Genomic DNA, 25,538 nt, shown 5'->3' with positions numbered 1-25,538 from the left:
CTATAATTGAAAAATTAATCAAGCAAGGTGTATTAAAAGAAATGGAGAGTAGTCCTTGTAATTCACCAATTATGGGAGTTAAAAAGTCTAACGGAACATTTAGAATCGTACAAGATTTGAGAAAGGTTAATCAAATTGTCGTTCCATGTTGTCCTGTGGTTCCAAATCCAGCAGTAATTCTGTTCCAGATTCCACATGATGCTGAATGGTATACAGTCATTGACCTTTGCAATGCATTCTTTACTGTTCCCTTACATCCAGACAGTTATGAAATCTTTGCTTTCAGATTCCAAGGTAAGACCCTCGGATGGTCAAGAATCCCTCAGGGCTATACAGAAAGTCCTTCAATCTTTAATGAACTGTTAAAAAGATCATTAGAAGACCTAGACTTACCTGGTAGGTCTACGCTAGTGCAGTATATTGATGATTTGTTAATAGCTGCAAAGACAAGAGAAAACTGTGTGACAGACACAATAATTCTGTTAAATCGCCTTGCAGAAGAAGGACATAAAGTGTCCCCAGCAAAACTACAGTTTTGCAAACAAGAAGTAAAATATCTTGGTCACAGAATTGCAAAGGGAAAAAGACAAGTAACAATAGAGAGAATAAAAATGATTCAAGCAATGTTACCACCAAGAACACAGAGACAGGTCAGAATGTTCTTGGGAATGGTAGGTTACTGTCGACAATGGATAAGTGGATTTTCAGTAATTGCAAAACCACTACAAAGACTGACAAAGTCAGATGTAAAAGATCCAATTATTCTCAATGATGCTGAGATGGATTCTTTTGAGAACCTGAAAAAGAGCTTATGCCAAGCTCCTGCTTTAGGTATGCCAAATTATGAGAAGGATTTTGAACTGTATTGTAGTGAGAGAGAAGGATGTGCATTATCTGTGTTAATTCAGAGACATGGAAATTTAAAGAAACCTATTGCATATTTCTCTGCAGTTCTTGATCCAATTGCAAAAGCATTACCAGGTTGCTTGAAAGCAGTTGCAGCTACAAGTATCAGCCTCGAACAAAGTGAGGGGATCATTATGGGATTTCCTGTGAAAGTTTTTGTGCCTCATTCAGTAGAAATATTACTGACAAGAGGTAAGACTCAACATTTAACAAGTAGCAGATTGACAAAGTATGAGAAAATCATACTAGGAGCAGATAATGTTTCGATTTCAAGATGTTTAAATCTGAATCCTTCTACATTACTGCCTGATTCTGAAATTGTTGATGACATTGAAACAGAACATGAATGTTTAGATGTCATGGAATTCTGCACTAAACCAAGAAAAGACATCAAAGACAGACCTTTGTCTGAATCGGATTTTGTCTACTTTGTAGATGGCTCATGCTTAAGATCCGAAGGAGGTGTCTTAAAAGCTTCATATTCAGTTTGTACAGTCGTAGATGTCGAAGAAGCATCATGTCTTGAAGGAGTTCGTTCAGCACAAGTGGCTGAATTAATTGCTTTAATTCGTGCATGTGAAATATCAAAGGATATAAGAGTTACCATCATTACTGATAGTCAGTATGGGTACGGAGTTGTGCATGATTATGGACAACTCTGGTCACAGAGAGGATACATGACATCAGCAGGATCACCAATTAAAAATGCAGTTTTCATTAGGAGATTAATTGAAGCAATACAATTACCAAAAGAAATCGCAATTGTTAAGTGTGCAGCGCACACTAGAGGAATTGATTATATTTCCAAGGGAAATGCCTTCGCAGATGAAACAGCTAAATACTGCGCAAGGAAAAATTATTCTTACAATCGGGAGAGGAGTAAAGAAACTGATTCAAATTCATTAATGCTAACAACAGTTGTAGAAACATGGCATGAGATTAGAGATTTACAAAATGAAGCAGAAGATGAAGAAAAAGACTTGTGGTTAAGATCAGATTGCAGACCACGTGAAGAAGATGGAGTGTGGGTTTACAAAGATGGCAGAGTAGTCTTACCAAATTGCTTGATTGCTGACATGGCCAGATTATATCATGGTCCAGCACATCTGGGAAGAGATTCTATGGTTAGACTTTTCAGAGAAACATGGTTCAATACTAAGTTTAGAACTATTGCAGAATCTTTTTGTCAAAGGTGTTTGTCATGCCAACAAATGAATCCAAACAGAAAATCAGTGGTGGGGACAGGAATAATTGGTCGAGAGGGTGGTCCCTTTACCAGGTTACAAATGGATTTCATTGAAATGCCATTACACAATTGTTTGAAATATGTGCTTGTAATTGTTTGCTTATTTTCAAGATGGGTAGAGGCTTTCCCTACACGACATTGTGATTCAATTACAGTAGCAAAATTAATGCTCAGAGAAATCATCCCAAGGTACGGTTTTCCAGTCACTATTGAGAGTGATGGAGGAAGCCATTTTGATAACAAACTGATGAAGTTAATTTGCGAAGCTTTGAGCATTGAGCAGAAAATACACTGTGCATACAGACCAGAGGCATCAGGAGTAGTTGAACAAATAAATGGAACAATTAAAAACAGAATTGGAAAAATGTGTCTTGAAACAGGTGTAAAGTGGACTGATGCTCTTCCACTTGTTTTGATGTCATTAAGAAGTACACCAGATAAAAAGACAGGTTTGAGTCCTCATGAAATTTTAATGGGAAGAGTTATGAGACAAGCTTTTGTACCTGTAGGTAAACTGTTGAGCATAAATGACAGTGCAATTATGGATTACTGTAAAAGGTTATCTGATATGGTAACTTCTGTGTCTAATCAGGTGGGAACTGAAGCACAATCAGATGAAAAGGTTTTGACACATGATCTGAGACCTGGCGATTGGGTCAGAACGAAAGTACATCGGAGAAGGAATTGTCTAGCTCCTAGATGGCAGAAACCTAGGCAGATAATTTTGATCACTACTAATGCTGTAAAGTGCAGAGGATTGAAACGCTGGATTCATCCTAGTCATACTATTCCAGTACCAACTCCTGAGAGTTCTGATGTTGAAAGTGATACCACAGATGATTCTGATTCTGAAGCAGAAGGCGAAACAGAAGGTGAAATAATTCCAGATTCTGAAGATCGACAAGAAAGTCGACATCTGGAAACTGTGCCAGTGAATGGAAATTTGACAAGAAAAGACTTAGAAATCATTGAAATAGATTCTGAAGGTGAAGAGAATCTGTTAAAAGGAAAGATAACTGAGGATTCGGTTGTCTCTATTGAAGACAAAGAAGCAGAACAAAAAGAAGTTTCAGACCAGGAGAGTATCGAAAGGCAGAGAACAAACTCTGAAGTAAGGAACAAAAATCCGAAATCTGGGAAGTTGGGGGTAATTGAGGAAGAGGAGGAAGACGAATTACCGAGTACCAGTGATGGAAGACAAAGTGAAGTTCCTGAAGGAGTGAAATTGCCGAATAGAGAAGTTCCTGAGTCAATTGAAATTTCAGACTACGAAACTGAAGAAAGTGACGTGGATGGTGAAAGTGAAAACAGAAAGAAAAGGACTTGGAAGTCAGAATCAAATAATTCTGAACCAAAGAAGAAGTACGTGAGAAAAGCAGACTACTGGCCTGGTGGAAGATTGAGAGTCAGATTGATCAAGAAACCAAAAGAACAAGTTGAAGAAATCAGTAGTCAAAAGAGTCCTGGAAAAGAAGTTGGAGTTGGAAGAAAAATTGAAGTGATATCGAGAAAAGGAAAGAGAATAGTAAGACCAAACCAAAAATACAAATCTCCTGAGTGGACTTACTTAGTAATTCCACCTGTTATTGACATATATGATAGTAGTGAAGAAGAAAACGAAATCCAAGAAATTAGTGACAATGATTGAAGTACAGATATATTAAATTGGCAAAAGGCTGAAGAAAAATTGTTAGTTGACACAAGGTCGAAGAAAAACTGTTTAGTTGAAGAAAACTTATGTATGACATAAGGTCGAAGAAATCTTGTTTAGGGTTTAAAAAAAAAAATATATATATATATATATATATATTTTAAAAGGGGGGTGTAAATATATTTAGAATTTTAAAATTTATTTTTATTTTTGAGGCTAAAATTAACCAAAAATGCCTTATGTTAAGGAGAGCACTTCAAAGTGTTCTGTTTTCAAAAGATGCTGTAAGATGACTCTGGTGTGTCTGCTCATTTTAATTCTGCTCTGGTTGGTTTTAGCTGTGATTATCCCTTTAGAGATGAATAGAGAATTACACAAAGTTAACATAACAAGCAAAGCTCTGGTTAGCCAAACTAAACATAGTGCGTCTGCAAAAGTTATTGATCATCAGCCTAACATTCATCAAGATAAATCAATTGGTGATTTTTCAAGTAATACATTCACAAAGCTATTGAGTGAATATGTTAAGGTAATGGATGCAAAAGACTGCTACGTCTGCGTTAAGTTACCAGCTTCTGTTTCTGAGGGAGTAACATATAATATGCTTCCTCTCACTTATGCTGTAACATGTAGTGTGTTAACTAGTTTATTTTATCAAACTGGACGTTTAGAATATTACTATTCAAATTATGATGAAATTTTTGCAAATATTAAGATTGATAATGCTTTAAATAAGCATAAGAAAGCAAAGCAAATGAGAGAATTTTTCCTTGTTACTAACGAACTTACTTATGAGTATGCTTATAAAAATAATCTAACTTGCAAATTAAGTGCTGAAGGAAAGAAATTTTTGAATATGGTTGAAGAGAGAAGAGCAATTTATAAGAGGAATGAATTAGTCAAGCAGACTAAGTCAAGTTTCTGGCAGAAAGAGGATGAGAAATTAAATGGCAAAATGCTTGAAAATATTGCAATTCACATAGACAAACCAGTTAGTGGAAAGCTTTGCATTAGAAGAGATAATACACTTTTTGATAATTATTTTGTAGGTGCAAGTAACTGTGAAGATACTTATCAGATTTTGGGAGGTTGGGGATTCAAAGGTGGAAAGGATCCAATCTTTCCTGGGATTTATTTTGTTTGTGGTGACAAAGCCTACTACAACCTTCCAGACCACTGGTATGGAACTTGTTATGTGGGAATTGTTTTTCCTAAAGTGTTTCATGTTGACAGAGATTCAGAAGGATTGTTTAAAATTCATAATTATGTAAATAGAGCTAAAAGAGAAACTTTTACTGAAGTTCTGGGAGATATTTTTCAAGCAGTAATACCTTTTGTTGGTATAACCTTAAACGCAGGGAGAATTAGAAAATTATCCACTATAGTTGATAGATTATCAACTGACACAGCTGATGGGTTTCAATTAGTGAATGTTGAAGTTATTGCAATTAGATCCATGGTAATTCAAGACCGCCTTGCTTTAGACATACTCCTAGCAAAAGAGGGAGGAGTCTGTGGCATTTTACATGTACAACATTGTTGTACATATATACCTGATGAAAGTAAGAATATTGAAATGTACATTAAGAATATTACACAAATGCATTCAGAGATAATTCCTTTAGAAGAAGATGATTTTACAGGGAAACTTTCAAAAAGGTTTCAAGCAATTAAAAACTGGTTTCATGATATCGGAAGTTCAATTCTTGGTAAGATTTTGGCACCTTTGATTGTAATAATATTCATTTTTATTTTGACCAAAATAGGTTGTTTGTTACATAAAAGAAAGAAACAGTTGAAAGAAAAGAAAAGAATCTATAAACTTAGAAAAGAAGAAGAAAGGGAGATCGAATTACAGGAGTTACATAGAGAGCGTTATGCTAATTCCAAAGATTATGCAGAAACAGACTTTTAGGTTTACTGATACAAATGAATTTGAATCGATTTCTTATAAATTTAAATTACCAAAATTTTGAGTGCTGGTGTGGTGATTTGTTAATCACCAGATGAGGGAGTTGATGGAGCGAGATAGAAAACAAAATTTTGTTTAAACTCGTGAAGTCACATTTCCATAACATGAATAATAATATTAATGATTTGTGATATGTCGTGCTAATACAACTTAGATTAAACTTTACACATGGGGGGACTAACATGTGTGCTCATAAACGTGCATAATTGTTGCATCTTTTTGTTCGTGCAAAATAATAAAATAATTTATTGTTTTCGTTTTTGTCATTACTAACTGCTGCAAACTTAAAAGAAGCATGTGCTTGTTTTGCTTTTCCTTGTCTGTGTGATGTCATTTCCACTATTCTAGGTGCATATAAGTCTCATGGATTATCGAAGACTGGTAGATATAAACGCTGCTTTATTTGTTTGCATTGGCTAGGTAACATTTGATTAATCGGGTGGGTTAATTAATTAGTAAATCTTGGGGTGGATACAGAATCTACATTATTTCTTACATTAATACTTTTCTTGTGTTTGTTTTATACTAGAAAGCATAAGTTGTCTGCTTTTGGGCCTAGCCTGTTCGAGCTACAAAATGCTGAATTTTACTTCTGCAAAAGTCACGAGACACCCATTCTGAAATAAAATGTTCGTAAAAAGCTGCGTTCACTAAGCAAAAACTGACGTGCTATCATCATTCTGTCGGACATGGCCAAGGTCGAAAAAGAACATTTTGTCAGCCCTTAACTTGGCATCCGCGGAAGTCAATTGGAAGCAATGAGACATTTGTAGCAAACCTAGGAAGCTCCTGGTTGCATACAGAAAAGACAATGGTCCTTAAGAAAAGTGACCTAATGGAAGATTTGAAATGTGGGTGACATGTCACTTGTCACTCTCAGCCAATGGGACGTCGAAGATTTCTGAAAACTTTCCTTTGCGTAGTTTAGTTAGCGTAGAAAGGTATAAAAAGTCATGCCCCTAGGGATGGGCTGGCTGCTGCTTTCTGACTTTCCGATGAGGGTGAAGTGCTGTCGGACTTTGCGTGGAGCACGTAAGAATCCTCAAAGAACTTTACTTTAATTTCTATCTATTTAACTTAGTTAGGGACTTAGGTTTTAGAAATGCTAAACTTTAAATATTCACTTTAAATTTGATCCACTTGCTTAAATTGTATTTTTCTTAAGTTTCTTTACAATCATGCTTGCTTTATTGCTAATAAAATTCATTTATAAAACTATCAACTTATATACCATAATTTAGTAAATAAAATCTTACTTTTGACAAACAAGCTGGTCTTGGTTATTCAGAAGTGTAGGTTACTATTAGCTAGATCACGTCGCCAATGGTGGTCGTTTAAATGATTAAGATTTATTCTAATGACAATATTCTTTCCGCAGATGTATAAAACTGTATATAGTTTGTAGATAATGTATATATAGATTTAATCTGACCACCTGATTCAGTAGGCCCAAATTATGTCAGGTTTATAAATGGGTCCATATTTAGTATAGAATTTTGTTTATAGGTTATGAAATTGGGTAGCGTTGTTTATGATATATTTTCTATAGGCCGCTGGATCAGTGCCTGCTAAGGGAAGCGTGATTCTCTTACAGATCGTATCCAAAGCCAGCCGAGTGAATGTCATTGAGTTTATGGTGGTTACATTGCATGCAGGGCACATCCAGATTAGAGTTCTGAGTAATGTGGAACCCAGTTGTAGTATAGTATAGCTCATGGTCGGTTGCAGGAAAGCCTCCTTGGTCATACGGCAATGTAAGAACTTCCCATTAGATGACCCTGCGCCGTCCCTCAGCCAAGGCGAAAACCAATATGCTGGACCCCAAACACTTGAGAAAGTGCTGGTTTAGGTGGATTGGAATGGTCTAGAAGAGACAGAGCATTTTTGGGAGGATGACTTTCTCAAGGCTAACCTTCCTGCTAATAGTAGTGAAATCTGATGTTTAACCGATTGTCACCATCACTGCACCTTATTTTAACAGCATAATTATATCTTTATCCCAACAAACCCAGATGCCTAGGTATTGTACTGTGTGTGCACCAGGGAAGGGGAAATTCCAACACTTGGGGCAGTACACAAGGCGGCGGCGAGAACACCATTGATTTATTCCAGTGTATGGATAAACCAGGCACATGTCCAAATACTGAGAATTTTCTGATGACTGGGCGAAGGTTTAATGCCGGACCGCAGAAGTACAATGAGATGTTGTCTGCATATAAAGAAATTATTAGATTACTGGATGTGAAATTGAGCCCTCTGGCAGCCTGCTGCTGTGTAATCATGCAGGCGAGAGCTTCAAGAGCCAAGGCACAAAGCAGGGAAAAGGGCCTATCTTACTGGGCGCTTCTTTTGATGGAATGGAGTCTCACGGTTGAAGTAAAATATAATATTTGGACCCAGGTCAGGAAGCTCATTGATACATTGGCCATTGTGGTTAGGGTGGCAAAGAGGAAGTTCCATTCTAACTAATTGAATACCTTGGTGTATCGAGTTGCTGATCTAACTGTGTATTAGAGCAGAGAGACCGCGTGGACTATGGGCTGTTTACCTTCCAGGAATAAATCCTTCCTGCTCTGGCAAGACTATGTAGCTAACTGTTGAACAGTGCCATTGCAAAATCCTATCTCTGTATTCCTGTGGTCTCCTGGCTTTTAATTGGGTAATATCCGAATACATGTTTTATGACTGAATGACAATAGGGCAATATGAGGTGACCATTGTAGTGAGGGGGTAGGGTGTCAGCAGCTCTCACCTCCTCATCCAGCTCATTCCTTTTACAATTCCTTGTAGAATTAGTATTGGAGGACATCACTTCCAGGCGAATTAATCGTAATCATGCTAGACTGTACGGACATTATTTTCTCTACAGTTATGGGGGCTTCAAGGAATTGCCAGTGCTGGAAATCTAGCCAGTGCAATGCTATTCGCTCAAAAAAATTGTAAAGATCAGTGGGTGCTTGGTTCGTTTGATAGGTTTAGAGGTTGGTGTAATACGGACTGAATTCACTAAGGATATGATCTGCTTTGAAAACCATCCCTCCCTCTGCCCTAATGTCAACTACATTGTTTGCTAACCACAGGCAGTATACAAGGGCCACTAGTGTTTCTGACCGGTCACTCACACTCCCTATATATTACTGCTCTAGCTAGTTTTCCCAGCTGTTTCATTCATCTCCTGTTCCACCACTTCATTACATTCTGAGAGCTTAGCTGGGATTTTGGGGCTGGGTTGCTACGTGTAAATTGTTTGGAGTTTCATCCTATAACCTGACTCCGTGCTGCTTCTCCATACACAACCCACGGATGTAAAATTTGAAGGCTTCCAGAAGACTGCACATAGTGCTCAGTGAGTGCTCATTTTGCTCAAATAATGCAATGATCTCCGCCCTTAATTCCTGTTTGAAAACTGGGTCTTGGGCTGCCTGGGATCTAAGTAGTCCTTTGAAAGCCCTATCCTGTGAGGCAGGTATTGCTATAGCCAACTTGACTGGGGAGTGGTCTCTTAGAGAGAGGGTGTCAGATGCTCTATAGACCTAGCCCAGGCACAAATGTCCTTGGTGCCAATCCACGAATCTAGCCTGGACCATGAGCTATGTACACAAGATGTCTGTGAACCCTCTCTCTCTAGGGATGCCTGTTAGCTCAAATGTCTGCCCATTTGGATGCTGCATGATACATGGAGTGAGCCAGCTGATATATGTGGTCTGTGAACTGGTTTAGTACAAAATTAAAATCACACCCCCTCCACACTATAACCTGTGGAGCAGTAAACAAATATGTGCCCCAAAGCTGCTGAACAAAATGGAGTTCATCCACATTTGGACCATATATCATTTATGAGTGTGATGTGTTTCCTCCCAGTGTACCTTGGACTATATTGAATCTCATGTGGCACTCATAAATGATGTGTAGGAGTCTGAAGGGCAGAAAACTTCTGATAAAGGCAGCAGTTCCTCTGGCATATGTGGAATATGTTGATGGTGATTGGTACCCACTTCATCTTGATGCAATTTAGATTCTGTTAGTTTGGTTAGATGAGTTTCTTAGAGAAACACCACATCCATTTTAGAATGGTCTAGAAAGGCTAATACCTGTCTGGCCTTGTGGAAGTTATTGAGCCCCTGATGTTCCACCCGAGGAATTGATAAGTCACAGCGGCATTAGCCATTGCACAGTGTGCTACATCAGGGTGTGAATGAATTGTGCCAGCTTCCCTTCTCATGATATTAGGTGCATTAGATGTTTGTTTTAGACTGGGGTTTTTTAACCCAGTTTTGTGTTGATCCTTGTGAGTAAACAGTTACCTGCTTCCACCACCTACGTCACTGTCCCCAACCAACTAGTAGATATTACCCTCTTACATAACCAGCGACAAACTATACCAAGGATACAAGCAAACCCAAAACATTTGAGAACATCCAGTGTAATCAGTGGGTCTACATGGGCGAAGCCATAAGATCTGGCATGCCAGCACCTTCACAAGGGTGGACCGTGTTGGGAATATTCATTGGCATGGACCATTCTTCATATGAACGTCAATCTGTGATATACTCTCTTGGTGCACTCACCTTCCCGAGCTATGTTTGTGTTAAGCCTGTACACATTTAAACTTTTGCACTGCATTCAGCTAGTACATTAGCTCTGCTAAGGTGATCCCCAGTATGCACCCCTGCCCTTGAACAGAGGCTGTGTCTATACTGGTCCACTCAGCAGGTCAATGTTTCAATCACGTAGAAAAGTATACATTTGTCTGTAGACAGTGGCTCATTCAGTCCTGGAGTAGTTCAACTCATTGTGTGGGTCCCCTCAGATGACCTGGGGTGTTCTATATAGTGGCTATTCTTGACTGGAATGATGGTTATTACAGGTGTACTGAGCTGAGTGTTCACATACATGTCATCTGTTACCGTCTCTGATTTTGAAGATTTTACCATTATTCTATGTCATTCAGCTGCTCTCTCAGCCTTTGGGTGACTCAAGGCGAGAGCAGGGTGGTGTTGCTTCTTGGAGCTTTAGAAAGGGGCTTGTCCTCTGTGGCATCTCAATGATGTGAGGTTTGTTGCAGTGCATTGTCCTAGACACACCTAATATGGCATGGCTTATTGTATGCCCACCTATTGTAGCTTGCATTTGGTGGGAAGATATTGACGCTGACACTCCTACACAGCGGCTGTGAAGGCATGATTGATAGACATAGTTCTGTTCATTTGATATGACTTGTTTACCCTTGACAACCTAAGAACTATGTTGAGATCTTTGAAATATAAATGGAAATGTTGGAGCAGAGAGCTGCCCTGGCGGAAGTCTAGACCCCCGTGAGCAGTGAGCTCTCTCTTCTGCAAACATGCGGAAGAAGTTGTCAGCATCGAAGATCACAGTGACTAGACTTTATATATAATCTTCAAGTCTCTCTGTGGTTGTCGATTCTGGCATGCCAATGATGTGCATATTGTTGTGCCGGGATTCAGCGTCTAATTCTTCATTCTCTGCTTTGATGATGCTTAAGACTTTTCCCTTGTTGAGCAATTTTTTGTTATTGATCACAGTGACTACTTTGAGGATGGATATTTGCGCGGTTGTCAGCCTGCCCCTCTTTAGTTTTCATCTGGTCTACCTTGTTGGTCAGAGAATCTGTCTTTCTCTTGATTGGGGCAAGACTTTTTTGCATGTTAAGCAGAAGGTCTTTGTCATCCATGTCTTCTGCCTCTTTAATGTTTTCCGAAGCACCCTGCGATATTCCAGCACCATCGCGGTCCATCGTTTTTAGGTGATCGTTTGAGTCGAATGTTATTTTAGTTTCTTTGGCATCATGCTTTCCCATTCTTGCAGTTCGTCTGGGTGAAATCCCCCCCCCTGACACTGCTAACAAAGCTGTGGGTTGATGATTGCAATCGCCAAAAGAGCTTTTGTAGTCCAAATATCAGCACCCTGGCTTTGGGCTTGCAGAGAGTTCATAGTGCTTGGACTGTTGGTGCTAGTAACTAGTCATTTCCTTTGAAAGGACTGGCCGGGCGAGAGCAAAGTCACTTTACAATGAGTGGGTTCTAACCCCACAATCCGGTGGAAGGGAGGCCACTATCATGAGGACATATGGTTCCTAAGGCTTCTTTGATGCACCCGTGATTTAGAATTATTCTAGGTACATGTCTCGTCTGTTCTGGGGGCTGATCCGACACCACCCCCTGGTGTTACAGAGGCACTGGGGACCATGAGCTGGCCACCCATTCCCCAAATACAGTGCCTTTGACTCTTCCTGGCATCAAGGGGCAGATGCCAATAACGGAGGCCGCCAGGTCCCATGCAGTCACCCCATTTTCAAATGGTAATTACATCTTCAAACCCTCCACAATATGTTGTATTAGTATCACCTATTGATTAAAATCAATTAATTAATATCAATGTCTCTAGGGAATACCATGCCTAATTGAGATTACGTCAGCGGATAACAACATTACAGTGTATCTATATCATGTTGTTCTCTCGTATGTCTATGAAATGAAATTCTGTCAGATTTACCACAAAAGATGATTGTGAATAGCTAAGTGGAAAGTCTTCTAAGGATATTTTGGCATTTGTCTTAATTATATATCAAATAAATATTTTTGCTATTTTGAATATAATATAAATCAGATCTTGACTATGTATCATTGATCGTTAATGTAATTTTGAATTAAGTTACCACTGTACTGTCCTAGTCCTGTAAATTAAGTGTACATTTTCTTGCTCAAGATACATTTTTAAGCTTTATTGGTCTCTCCCTGCTCTTGGCAAGTTACCCGTATGTAGGGGACCCCTTTGTATTTCAAACTAAGTCACCCCATTTTCACGCAGCGCTGCCTCCAGTTCATCTTTCATGCCTGCCACCAATCGTAAACACCAAGGCTGAGCGCAGAGCAACCAAGCCCAGCAAGAGCATGTCCTGCTCCAAGCCTTCGCGTCGTGGTCAGTCACTTGCTAAGGTAAGTTCAGCAGGCCCGCCACTCTAGGAAACACCATCAGTATCACCAAGGCCCCAGCCAGGGGCTGTACGTAGGCTGGTTTCCATCTCACGTTCACCTCACATTCAAGATTATGTGAGTAAGCTTAAGCTATCACAGATATAAGAAGGGCACCCCACGTGCTATTCTTATGCATGGGAGAGGGGGTATATAAGGACAAAAGAATAGCAACTCCAGTAGCAATAACAACAGGAGGCCAAAAAGCAAAATGTCTGGGGGTGAATCAGCTGAAAAACCCAGATCTAGCAAACGTCTATTGCATCAGCAGTTGCACAATGTCCCATGATCTATGACACATGACTACAGCACACATTTGTTAAAACCCCTTTATTATTCACCCTCACATATTTGGATATAGACCAACAGTGGCAATTGTCAAAACACCAACAATCAGATGCACACTGTGCTAAGGGGATCTTTGATGCTGTCCAGGATTGATTGCTTATATTAGTGAGATGAGTATGAGTTTGCGAGTAATGGGAGTCAGGGTTCATGAGTTATTATGCAAAATGCATTTTTTACATCGATTCTGTTGAGGCAGTTCTCTATCACCCAATGTGTTAAAGTTGAAATAAATTATGATACAAAAATGTGAATAATAATAAATACTTGTTAAGAATTTTTCTGTAATAATGTATGATAGATCACGTGATATTGTGCAACTATTGAAGCAACAGAGGTTGAAAGGGAGTCTGGCTCTTGTAGGATGCATTTCAGCGGTGATCTGCAGTTGATGAAGGGTCTCATCATGGCTCTGTGGACTCCCGCCTTGTCTGTGGTTCTCCAGGCATCTCGCTAGGCATTTCTGGGCTATGTGCCTCAAGTGACAAGGGCGGAACCAATAACTGCCCTTACCACTCCTCTGAAGCCTCGTTCCTCCATTTCCAATGTGGTGGTTCCCGCCTCAGCTACTGTCGGCGTGTTAGAAGCAACAAGGACGGTTGCCGGGACCTCCGACCTGTTCACAGGCATATCTAGGTTGGGTTGGGTTTCTTTAATAGGTTGTGATAGCTTCATCCCTTGAGGGAGTGTCGTCCTGCTTGGGCATCCTGAGAGTACGAGGACACTGATAGCCTTGCCCCGTCCAGGTCCAGGGCGCCTGCTAAAAAGTGGAATCCTAGTAGGTGGTGCATCCCCCCCCAATTTGTGTTGTCCACTGCCAGGAGATCCATAGGTGTGGAGAAGCAAAGTGATTATCATTGATCATAAAAGGGGGAGAGTCTGTGGGAGTGGAATGTCGAGCGGTTTAGCCAGTGCTCCTCCTCAGGAGGCCACTGCAGCTTGCAACACCCATAGCACCTGCCAGCAGTGTCAATGACAGTACCTACACAGCTACTAACCATCACACTCCTAAAAAGTGTAACAATTCAGACTATTCCAAGCCCCCAACGCTATAGGAATGGCTCGAGTTGCTGGAGTAAGTCATTTTAAATGAATATTGACTGTAGAAGCAACTGTGGTTGTGCTCAGCTCTGAATCAGACAAACTGTCATAAGTTCTGATGTTGACAAATAAGTGCTGCTGCCGAGCACCAGAACCCACCGGCTCAAATTAAGCACTGTAGCCGAAAAACACAAACAATTCCTCACTATGCACGTTAGTTTGATTGTAATGAAGAGCCAGGTAAAACAGCTACTTGGGGCTTACCTGCTTCTGGCACAGCGCCCAACCTCACTGCATATTGTTAACCTATTTTGTTGGTGGGGAGAGTTTTATATAGCACGAACCTGACCCAAAGGTATCAGGTATCGGAGCGCTTTACATGAGCACCAGTTACGTTGCACAAGTACACATTCATTTTTGTTAGGCACGGGGAGATTAAGTGATTTACCCAGAATCACAGGATGTTGAGCGTCTTTGCCAAGACTCAAACCCGGTTCCCCAGATTTTAGATCGACAGCCCTAGCCCGTTCGGCCACATCCTCGCTCCAACTTGTAATGGCTTAATTAGAATAAATGGAACCTCAGAGTATTTATGGGGCATGAAGAAACCCCACATTTACACACAAAACCACAAGAATCTCTGTAATCTAAAATACAGTATTAAACCTGCATTTGGGGGGGGGGGGGGTGAGAGCAGGCAGGTGATGAGAAATAGCCGTAATTCATTTTGCATCATGAGCGCAGCGACTTCCATCTCTTTTCTGTCGCACTCTTGCAAGTGCAGGTTGGTCGTCTGACTGTGGTTTGAATCATGACCTGACTAAATTGAGATTGTGTGCCCTTGAGGGCCTTCAAGGGCATGGGAGGGGCTTTGGGCCTTCAAGGGCATGGGAGGAGCTTTGGGCCTTCAAGGGCATGGGAGGGGCTTTGGGCCTTCAAGGGCATGGGTGGGGCTTTGGGCCTTCAAGGGCATGAGAGGGGCTTTGGGCCTTCTAGGGCATGGGAGGGGCCTTGGGCCTTGGGCCTTCAAGGGCATGGGAGGGGCTTTGGGCCGTCAAGGGCATGGGAGGGGCTTTGGGCCTTCAAGGGCATGGGAGGGGCTTTGGGCCTTCAAGGGCATGGGAGGGGCTTTGGGCCTTCAAGGGCATGGGAGGGGCTTTGGGCCATCAAGGGCATGGGAGGAGCTTTGGGCCTTAAAGGGCATGGGAGGGGCTTTGGGCCTTCAAGGACATGGGAGGGGCTTTGGGCCTTCAAGGGCATGGGAGGAGCTTTGGGCCTTCAAGGGCATGGGAGGGGCTTTGGCCTTCAAGGACATGGGAGGGGCCTTGGGCCTTCAAGGGCATGGGTGGGGCTTTGGACCTTCAAGGGCATGGGAGGGGCTTTGGGCCTTCTAGGGCATGGGAGGGGCCTTGGGCCTTCAAGGGCATGGGAGGGGCTTTGGGCCGTGAAGTGCATGGGAGGGGCTTTGGGCCTTCAAGGGCATGGGAGGGGCTTTGGGCCTTCAAGGGCATGGGAGGAGCTTAGGGCCTTCAAGGGCATGGGAGGAGCTTTGGGCCTTCAAGGGCATGGGAGGGGCTTTGTGCCTTCAAGGACATGGGAGGGGCTTTGGGCCTTCAAGGGCATGGGAGGGGCTTGGGTGCAAACACTGCTCAAAATTGGTATCTTTCAGCCAGTAATGAAAGTGCTGTTTCACTTATTATCTCACTAGTCTGCCATGAGTCATGAGCCGCAATAGGTTGCCGCCTTTGAAGGATCCCACGGTGGCATTACCTTTATGGCACAATTGGGATCCTCCCAGTCAGGAGAGGAACTGGGCGCTAGCTTGAGGAGGGGTGCTAGACCCGATTGCGAATGCCTGGCCAGAGGTACTGGCGTTAGACAATGATCCAGGGTCATGGGCTGTTTTGGCTATGTTTGTTATTTTTCTCTTTCTCCAAGTGTTACCATTTCCTCTTGTTGATCAGCTTATGCAATGGGTGAATTGTAACCGTGGCACTCATCCAGTACCTGTTGGCACATGCACTGCACACAGTAATTGTGATAAGACGGGGTTAGCATGGATCCACTCTGGTGAACCTCTGGTGTTGCTTCCAATTTAGGTGTATTTGCAAAGTCAAGGGAAACCGAAAGGTACTAAAGGACCAAGAGTAAAAGTATCTTTAAAGGAACAAAGGTCCCTTACACGTGAAGTAACACAGGAATCGGTACATTGTGATACAATGAGGCCTATGTTGAGTATCCCTAGACCTCATTGTATCTCGATGTATCCTTTGCTGTGTTACTTCACGAGTAAGGGACCTTTGTTCTTTTAGAGATACAATTTACGTGTTACATGCAGATGCTACCAGTAAAACCGATTAAGAGCAATTAAAAAAAACAAAAAACTTTACAGCAGTATGCAGTAGCCCTGACTTTATACATTTGCAAAGATACAGCCCATGTCACCCACTTGGATTGGCATAAGTGTAAAGTTTCTTGTATCGTCATGGGGGCTATTTGATCTAGGCAGCACCCCAAAACCTGTTCTTCTGTTCCCCGTTACCGGGTGCCTGGCCCCACAGTTCCTGCCTGGCTGTTAATATTGGAGCAGAACCAGGACTGACTTGGCACTGGCTTTACTCTGTCTTGAGTGGCATCATAGGCTGGAATGCAGCCAGAACAATTACCAATGGCTGAGGTTAATTCGGCATTGCACCCGTCACTTCTTTGTTTTTTCTGCAAATGTCTATATGCAAGTGAGAACCCAAGTGTCTGGCACCAAATAGTAGTTTCCACGTGAGCACAGGTGGAAACAAGTATACAAATTTCCAGCATAACACCTCAGGGAGCAGGCCACTTTCTATTAATTTAACACAGGAAGGTAAGCCATACAGTTGGTTATCACCTTTCTAACAGCAGCACACACTAGCTAGCATCCAAGAGCACATATTAGACAGCAATCTTCACATACATCCAGCATGGCCCAAATATGCCATCTAATTCACTATCAAAGTACCCAACAGCACTCTGCCACATGGAACACTCCACGCATCTTAATTTACCGGTTAATGAATCTAAAAATTGAGCTAGAAGATGCTTTCGAACTTGACAAATATTTGTGGCCTTCACTATTAAAAGGCCTCTAGAATTATGCTTCAGGAGGACAACAAAATATATGGTATGGTTGACTAAATTATGCAGCAAGGAAAGGTAAATTATGCAGCATAAAACACATCATCTGCTGATAGTATGACTACATTATTTTGTCTTTTCCACACATGGTAATACTGTATGGTCAAATATTTCACCTTATTAATACCAGTTTAACAAGCATGAACAGAAAAAAGCAACTGAATGATGACCAGATCACCTTTGCAAAGGGCCTTCCAATACACATGACACGTGTCACCACATTTTAGTATGCAGCAGATGATGAGTTATGCGGTAAATCCAAAATTATGCAAAAAAGCTGCAGAATCGCATAATTCCAGGAGCCCTGACAATTAGACACCAAAGTCATACATACACAGCTCAATGAAGAAGACATGGCTGTGTAACTGAAAACACGAACAGACACAGGTCCTGAAACACATCATCGTAGGCTTAATGAGACCCCTGCCTTCAATGGTAAACAGGTGGAAAACAGGGAGAATGCGCAGTGCTGCACAGACATGAAAGCGGCGGTATTTACACTACACACGTTCTGGTTACAAAACGCACATCAAAATAATTGAAGCATGTATAAAAAACTACAAATTCATAACCCCATAATTTGTTTGTGTTATGCAGTGTTATTTTCCATTGAGTCACAATATAAAAATGTGGATTTTTAGGTCTGGGTTTTTAAGTGCATAGGTCAAACTGACATATCGCTGAAAGTGCACACAGAGTGGGCTTTGACTTTGCACCTTTCTACCATTGGCTTTCTTCAGGCAGCCTCTTTCAGCCATTGATTTGAGAGTTTGCCCGTCATGTCTTAGCTCAGCCCAGCGTAGTAGTAATCTCTCACCTAAAGGTCTTCGCCGTGTGGATGTATCCTGCCATCTCTACTCCAGTGCTTGATATCAACGGTGGGAGGGACTACTTTACAACCATCGCCCTCTCTATCCTGCTTCTGCTGGGTCTCTTCCATGCACTTTGCTCAAAAGTGCTAACACTACATGCGTTGGCACGTTGTACCTAAACCTATTGGCTTTACCAATGCTTGTTTGAAATTGCAGGGAAAGAGACCAAATTTAGTTTTCTGCCCTAGTTAACCAGCTAAATGTACAAATATTGCCTGAATTAAAATCGGGTAGGATTGGACTCATGATTGTAGCAGAGAGCCAAGTGGTTTGTCAACGGCCTTATATAAGAGCTTTGGTTCCAATTTCGGAGCACCGGGTGCGTAAATGTAGAGTCCTCGTTGACTGATCATTAAAGGCTGGTACTATAAGGGCCAGATTTTTGTGTAGCTGAGGATACTGAGAGCAACACGTTCTTTCTAGATAATTCCTGTCTTGGAGTTCTTGGACCTTGACTTTAAATCAGTACAACTTGGCTACAAGAAATGTAAATCTTTCCTTATTACTGGCTTGAAAGGTCCAACAGGCGCAGAGTGGAGACACTCGGGTGCTGAGATGTGTCTCTCGCCCAGAGCACTTCACATATATTTTCAAGATCCTCTCAGTTACCTATGAAATTCCACATCTGCTTCATAATGGCCTTACTGGCCTTCAAAGAAGACTAGACCACAGCACCAGGGATTCCAGATCAAAAACACAAACTTGGATTCTCAGTGGAAACACGAATAATCGGATCTAGGGTGGCAAAGCATAATGACTCAAAGGGGCAATACATTGTATAGGCAATATTTAAGTGCTAGCAGTGTTCCTAGTATACTTTGTCCATACATACGATATTAAGCTAATATGCACAATATTTAGTGCAGATGTATAATATAGGGTTAGTGTATGTCATATGTATGTTGCGATTATTTTTTGCAAGAATACAGACTGAAGCCTGGAAAGCACATCTGCCCTCTGTGGTCAAAGGTGATTCGGATATTAAAAGTTTTTGGAAGAACCCAACTTTCTTTGCATTCATTTTACAGTAGTATATTTTCCCACACAACCGATTTGTTCCTCAAGATGACCCTTCCCTCAGTGTACACCGCACACCACTGAAGGTTTTTGCATACCTGCGGCTGCGTATGGCAGTCAGGGAGCTAGTCTCCTCGTTCCCAGACGAACCACCACAGCTTAACGCATTGCAAATCCTGTTAGCAGCTCCTACACGCCAACGATTGGTAACACGCCTGTATAACGCATCACAGGGGGAACAGGGTCAAGGCCAGAATAGATCGCTTCAGAGATGGGAAGAGGCAGTTGGCAACCCTATAGATAAGAAAGACTGGGATTCTAGTTGTACACAAATGCAGCTGCTAACATCAAATTGCAATCTGCGCATTATTCATTTTAAATTCCCACATCAAACATATTATACTCCCTCAAAATTACATAAATACGGACTTAGACCAGACGATAGGTGCCACAGATGCGGTGCTCCTAATACGGACTTTCTACACATGGCATGGGAATGCTCCCAGCTCCAATCATACTGGGAGGAAGTTACTAGCACTCTTACAGCTATGCTCTCCGAGGAGATACCAAATGCTCCACTTGTCTGTTTGTTGGGACTCTATAAGATTTGGCTGGCAAGAAGAAGAAAGCTTCTAGCGGTGGCATTATTACTAGCTAAACGCTGTGTTGCACTACGATGGGGGTAGCAGGCACCCACCACGACACAAAGACTGGCTATCAGATATGAGCTACGGCAAAGAGACACTGGAAACATATGCAGAAGAAAATACTGCAGGCCTCTAGACCTAGAGATTTCTGGGAACCTTTTGTACAATACCTCAGGTCCACACAGGATGTTGATTGAACTAATGCAACAATGTAAAGATAATGCTTGATTAGCACAGGGGTGATTTTGTGGTAAAGATAAGGATGGTAAGAAATATGTACAGGCAACTAGCAATGAACCTGGGGATGGGTGAACACTGTACGAATATTATACTGTATAATCTAAGCCGCCTTTTGTTTGCTACTTGTTCTGCCAAGCTGCCACATAGCGCCGGGACACCTCCTAGTGAGGTAGCTGTTCGCGCTCTATAAGTATCAGTATTATTATTATTATTATTATTATAATCACAATTTTAGTCCACATACATTTTCATGTTTAGTCTCTTTTCATCCTCCTCTGTGTTTATTGGCAAAGCAGCTTTAGCCGATGCACGTTTCGTTACCTCTATTGCTTTTTCAAGATTGTACTTACACTACGATTGGTTGGGTCTAAGGGTGCACCCAGATGTATTTCAACTGAATACAGTCTTCAGATTGAGATCCTTTATACATAATTCAAAACACATATATGCCGCAGTATGCATATGCCTTATAAGTGATGAGCGAGTATTTTATGAAATGTGCATATTCATAGCATTTATTTATTTATAGAGTTTTACTTTTATGTGTGTTTTTTATTTCTGCTGTGTTGCTATCACTGTCATTCTCTTTGGGACGTTTTATGTGATAGCGATACCTGATTTTGGAGAATTATCTGCAGTACCAAAAGAGAGGATGATTCAAATCTGATTTAACGTCTAGGGCAAATAAATTATTCAGCAGCCCATCACTTTAACAAGGAACCCAAATTCACGCTGTTGCTGCCGACAAGGGACAGGAAGCCAATTACCAAGCCAGCCATCCAAACCAACGGAAGCTGAACACAGATGGTAAGTTCACCACATCTAGTACTAGAAATTTCCAAATGACCCAGTGCTTCTGCATTAGCCAGAGCTTTCCAAGCATGAAGCCTGATGCAGTTCCTAAACCTATCAGCTGCACCTTATGGGTAGCTACTGTTGAGATTACATTTGGGATTATGTCGCCCTGTTTGGATAAAGAGTGGCATTGAATGTACTTGATGCTGCATACACAGCCTTGTCAGCATAGCCAGTCAGCTGCCTGCTGTAAGCTTTCTGAGGGCCAAGGTGTATTTTGAGGACCCAAAATATGTGCTGTGGGTTTTGTTTTTTTGGGGGAGTGGGGAAGGAGTAGTTGACGGGTGCCTCTATTCTCTTTCCTCACTGTCCAGGATCAGCTTATGATTGTTATGTTATGTTATGTTACTATATATTTGTATAGCGCAAATCACCACTGGTCCACTTTGTCACAATCTGGAAAGTTGCTTAGGGAGGCTGTGTAAACCTTTTGCTTTTGGTTTGTGACTTCCTGCGCCTATATGTATACGCAAGCTTGTGAAATGGTTTCTCAGTGCAGGATCGCAAAGCCAAGAATTGGCCTTTCCGGCACCTGAACGTCTTCAGCATATAAGTAGGTAATCTTGTGGGCATATCAGGATTGCCTACTTGTATGTATTTACCTCGTAGAAGAATGCTAGAGATGAGTGTACCCAGTACAGGAGTATGTAGACAAGCAAAAATCTAGAATCCAGCATAACACTTAACGCTAAAAAGGTGTGTGGATAGCTCAGGTAGGCTTCAGGGTGAGATATGTTGGTGTTTGTGGAGGTGATGGTACGGGGCGTTCTGCAACCTACAAGCTTCGTTGGAGCACTTATAGATGTATACAAATGGTGAAAAAATAGGAGTGCGGGTCTTTTATGTGAGAAAGAAAAATGCCTGCCTAGTAGGTAAAGTATTATTTATTCGGACCTCTAGTCTGTATGATTAAAAAGAGGGAAGATGAAAGGCAAGGTAATTATGTCCCTGCCTTTTTAAGGGTCTACATCTTTCAAGCCGTTACCCCATGACTATTCTTCAGGACCAAGGACGTAAACTCCCTGATACCACTCCTTTTATACCATATAGCTGCACACACACTGCATGCTAGAGATATAAAATACATATATACAGCACCTATTTGGTGTTGTATCTTGAAATTTTAAATTATGCTAAAATCTTGCATCATAGATCCTCCGGGGGAAGGGACACTTCTAGTCATGCTTGTATTAAAGCTAGTGCTTTGCATCATGGGTCCTTCAAGGGAAGGAATGCTACTAGTCATGCTTATATTAATGCTTGGGGCTTTGAATCATGGATCCTCCGAGGGAAGGGACTCTTCTAGTCACGCTTATATTAAAGCTTTGGCTTTGCATCATGGGCCCTCCGAGGCAAGAGGCACTTCTAGCCAAGCTTATATCAAAGCTATGGCTGGGAATCATGGGCCCTCCAAAGCAAAGGGTGCTTCTAGTCACGCTTGTATCAAAGCTATGACTTTGCATCATGGGCCCTCCGAGGGAAAGGACACTTCTAGTCATGCTTATATCAAAGCTGTGGCTTTGCATCATGGATCCTCTTGGGGAAGAGACGCTACTAGTCGCGCTTATATCAAAGCTTTGGCTTTGCATCATTGGTCCTTCGGGGGAAGGGGCGCTCCTAGTCACGCTTATATCAGAGCTTTGGCTTTGCACCATGGGTCCACCCGGGGGAGGGACGCTCCTAGTCAAACTTATATCAAAGCTATGGCTTTGCATCATGGGTCCTCCGAGACAAGGGGCGCTTCTAGTCACGCCTATATCAAAGCTATGGCTTTGCACCATGGGTCCACCCGGGGGAGGGACGCTTCAAGTCATGCTTATATCAAAGCTAGAGCTTTGTATCATGGATCCTCAGGGGGGGAGGGGCGCTTCTAGTCAAGCTCATATCAAAGCTATGGCTTTGAATCATGGATCCTTCGAGGGTAGAGATGCTTCTAGTCACGCTTACATCAAAGCTAGGGCTTTACATCATGGATCCACTGGGGCGAAGGGGCGCTTCTAGTCACGCTTATATCAAAGCTAGGGCTTTGCATCATGGATCCTCCGGGGCGGAGGGGTGCTTCTAGTCATGCTTATATCAAAGCTATGGCTTTGCATCATGGGTCCACCCGGGGGAGGGACGCTTCTAGTCACGCTCATATCAAAGCTATGGCTTTGCATCATGGGTCCACCCTGGGGAGGGACGCTTCTAGTCACACTTATATCAAAACTATGGCTTTGCATAATTGGTCCTCCGGGGGGAAGGGACGCTTCTAGTCACACTTATATCAAAGCTATGGCTTTGCATCATGGATCCACTGGGGGAAGGGACGCTTCTAGTCGCGCTTATATCAAAGCTATGGCTTTGCATTATTGGTCCTTTGGGGGGAAGCGAAGCTTCTAGTCGCACTTATATCAGAGCTTTGGCTTTGCATCATGGATCCTCAGGGGGGAAGGGGCGCTTCTAGTCACGCTCATATCAAAGCTAGGGCTTTGCATCATGGGTCCACCCGGGGGAAGGGACGCTTCTAGTCACACTTATATCAAAGCTATGGCTTTGCATCATGGATCCTCCAGGGGAAAGGGACGCTTCTAGTCACACTTATATCAAAGCTAGGGCTTTGCATCATGGATCCTGTGAGGGAAGGGACGCTTCTAGTCACGCTTATATCAAAGCTATGGCTTTGCATCATGGATCCAGACGCTTCTAGTCACGCTTATATCAAAGCTAGGGCTTTGCATCATGGATCCTGTGAGGGAAGGGACGCTTCTAGTCACGCTTATATCAAAGCTATGGCTTTGCATCATGCATCCTCCAGGAGCGAAGGGGAGCTTCTAGTCACGCTTATATCAAAGCTATGGCTTTGCATCATGGATCCTCCGGGGGGAAGGGACGCTTCTAGTCACGCTTCCATCAAAGCTAGGGCTTTGTATCATGGATCCTCTGGGGGCGCTTCTTTTCACGCTTATACTGTGTTTACTAGGGACTGTGCACTTCGTTTTTTTGGCCAGGAGAGGGAGTAAAGTTTTATTCAAACAGTATTGTTAGATTTCAACTTAGTGAGACCTTTACCTGCAGAAGTCCAAAGTATGGATTGAGCCTGTCTGTCTCCTAGGAGATTCTGAACAGGAGAAGCAGCTCCCCCGCCCCCACCCCCAGGCCAGCAGACTATTGGCTATTCAGCTACCAGGCTGCTCTGAGTCCTCCCCTCACACTTGCCCAGGCACCTTAAGGCTTTGCTGGGTGCACCCCAAATCATTTTTAAAACAGTGCACCCCCAGCCACCATTTTGTGTTCACAGGCCAGTGAAACCAGCCCCCCCCCCCCAGCAACAGGGATATTCTACATCAGAGGGTGCTTCTGTGAGCTGTTTAAACTGTGTTTACTAGGGACTGTGCACTTAGTTTTTTGCCCAGGAGAGAGAGTAAAGTTTTATTCAAACAGTGTTGTTAGATTTCAAGTTAGTGATGCCTTTACCTGCGAAGTCCAAAGTGTGGATTGAGCCTGTCTGTCTCCTAGGAGATTCTGAACAGGAGAAGCAGCTCCCAACGTTCTGGCCAGCAAACCTTGTCTGAGGTCTCCAGGACCTTATATGGTCTGCTAGTGGTTGGTACATGTGTACACTGATTGGTGGTTGGGTATTTGAGGGTTCTGATTGGTTTCTGGGTCTGGGTTTCAATCAATGTAGGGTTGGGACTAGGGCTAGGGTTAGGATTTCTATTGGAAGTAGGGACTAGGGCTTCCTATGTTGTTGGTTGTGTGGAGTAGGGCGGACTAGGGCTAGGGTTAGACCTTTAATTGGAAGTAGAGATTAGGGCTTCTGGTGTGATTGGTTGCTGGACTAGTTGTGGGACTAAGAGTAGGGTTAGGCTTTCTATTGGAAGTAGGGACTAGGGCTTCCTGTACCATTGGTTGCTTAGACTTAGGTTGGGACTAGTGGTAGGGCTAGGGCCTCTATTGGATGTAGAGATCAGGGGTTTTTAACTGATTGGGTGCTTGGTCTAGGGCTAAGATTGGCTGTAAGGTCCTGGTCTCCTATTGGTTCTAGATTTTAGGGCTAGTATTGTGATTGGATAGTGTTAGGGCTAGGGTTCCCATTGGCTGAAGGGGTCACCTGATTACTAGGGCTATAAAAGTCCAGCGTTAGGGCGTCTCAGCCCGGGCATCGAGGCTAAGGGCTGCTGCCTGTTTGAGCCTGTTCGGGACTGGCCAGGGCCAGAAAGGCTGCCTATTTTCTCTTTTAGCAATACCCAGCCCACACCATCCACATCCACAAACTTAAGGTACTTATGGATCTATATATTTATCACTTTCTTCTAATTCAGAATTTCTAATGCACTACGCTATTTCTCAGCCTACACATCTATCAATATATCCTCTAGATCCACTCTCATTTATCCCAAACCCCATGCCACTACTATGATCCCCAAAATAACCCTCTCTTGACTCTCTCCTACTCTACCCCTCCTTGTATCATCTGACACCTCTTTCTACTATACCTATCCCCCAAAACAAACCTTTTTTAACTCTTCCCTCTGACTCCTCCCCTCCAAAACTCCTTTTTACTCATCCAAAAGCCTCCTCCTAATGCTAAGACCTAA

This window comes from Lissotriton helveticus, chromosome 12 (assembly GCF_964261635.1).
Source record: "Lissotriton helveticus chromosome 12, aLisHel1.1, whole genome shotgun sequence".
NCBI classification, from domain to species: domain Eukaryota; kingdom Metazoa; phylum Chordata; class Amphibia; order Caudata; family Salamandridae; genus Lissotriton; species Lissotriton helveticus.
This window is presented reverse-complemented; position numbering follows the sequence as displayed.